General features: G+C 40.8%; 1 pseudogene; it reads left to right on the top strand.

Annotated features, from left to right (window-relative positions):
• Positions 1–517: 517 nt before the first annotated feature.
• LOC148009482 (uncharacterized) lies at positions 518–1068 on the top strand (annotated as a pseudogene).
• The last annotated feature ends 568 nt before the right edge of the window (positions 1069–1636 follow it).

Below are 1636 nucleotides of genomic sequence, written 5' to 3'. Positions count from 1 at the left end.
GTGTATTCATAGCAAGAGAGGTGTATTTGCAGGTTTCATCGTGAGGAACAAAGCTCCAAGCATATATTTTGCTAATCAGTACCCTGATTTTGTGCTTGTTCGAGTGTCGGGTGAGAGCCGGTCATTTTTGGTTCCGTTTCTAGGACCGAGCTAGTCATGGATTCTGCAAAGTGAAGAGCAAGTGTTGAAGATCTTTGAAGCAGCAAGAAGCTACATGCAGATTTGTTTCTCACAAGCTCTATTTTACTAGCAACTCTGCAAATTGAGAATCAAACTTCTTGTGGATGAGGGAAGGAGGAAGAAAGAAGAGCCATCTTGGAGCAAAGGCTAGAAGAGATGAATGTGGAGAAGGAGATCATATGTCTTGGGCAATCCCCATTTCATAGGCGAGTTGTTTTTACTAATGCACCACTCGAAGCATTAGAAGAAATAAAAAAAAGATTAATTAAAGAAGAAGAAGAAGAAGGGATGGAAGAAGCTATTGTAGCAAAGGATCGTCACGACTTGCCATGCTGCCATGGGGAAGAACCAAGCATACAAAGCCATCTAGCGGGCGAAGATAGCCTCCCAATCCACCCCGAGAGGCATGGAGGATGTCGAAGATGCAATGAGTGGCATGCTGCTCGGTTGGCAAGTTTACAAACTTCTCACACAATTACCTAGGAGGAGTGCAGAAGGTGGCAAAAGGGGGAAGCCAAAAGGAAAGAGGAGCAAGAGAACGATGAAGTCCATTTCATGAGAGAATATAGAGCTCAGCTTGATGAAGAGCGGGCTTGTAAATCGACCCATGGCATCAATCACAACAAGAAGAGGCTGTCTTCGAGAAACAAAAAGAGCAAAGACAAAAACAAAAAAAGGAAGAAGAGATAGAGGCATTCCAACAACAGTGAGAGTGAATCAGATTCCAAGACATCTAATGACGGAAAAAAAAAAACAGGAAGAAAGGAGAGGGAAAAAGCTAAAAGAGATAGAAAGGAAAGGCAACATAAATCACACAGAAAATCATCTAGATCTGGTGGTGAATAGTCTAGTGATAGGGAATATGGACATGTACCTCTTTCTCTATAAATGATCCATGGAATAGTGAAGAAGAAGAGGAAAAAACAAACAATGGCCTGTTTTTTAACTTAATGTCTTCATCCTTGTTAGCCTATTGCCTACTCCCTCTATGTCTCACACGACGCCAAGAAGAAGTGGAAGAAGGAGAAGAGGAAGTAAGAAATAGCTTCAATGCATGGGAGCAACATGGCAATCTGTTCTACTGTCATCTCTCTCTCGCAAATGAAGGCAACATGTTCTTCTCCTGCTCTCTTATCCATGGCAATCTATTCTACTCTTGCTTTCCTCGCTAATTTACAACAGACCGTTCATCATTTTCAGGCCTTCATCCACACGGCATCAGCAAGAAATGGCAACCAGAAATAAGGATAAGATAATCCTTACTTTTATTTAAACCTTAAAATCCTAAGGTCCTTATAAAGCTAGTTCATATGCAATGTTACAATGAAGCCTTCATATCAAATCCAAAGCATTAGAATCTTATGGGTGGGAGTACATTAAATATAAATCTAATGAAGTGGGAGTGCTACTTTGAAGTTATTTTGTGGGGTTTTCACATTTTTGGTGTCAAATTGGT

The sequence above is a fragment of the Lygodium microphyllum genome, chromosome 30 (genome assembly GCF_053477565.2).
Source record: "Lygodium microphyllum isolate KBCC chromosome 30, Lygodium_microphyllum_v1.1.10, whole genome shotgun sequence".
Lineage (NCBI taxonomy): Eukaryota > Viridiplantae > Streptophyta > Polypodiopsida > Schizaeales > Lygodiaceae > Lygodium > Lygodium microphyllum.
Note: the sequence above shows the minus strand (reverse complement) of the source record. Positions and strands in the feature narration are given on the sequence as shown.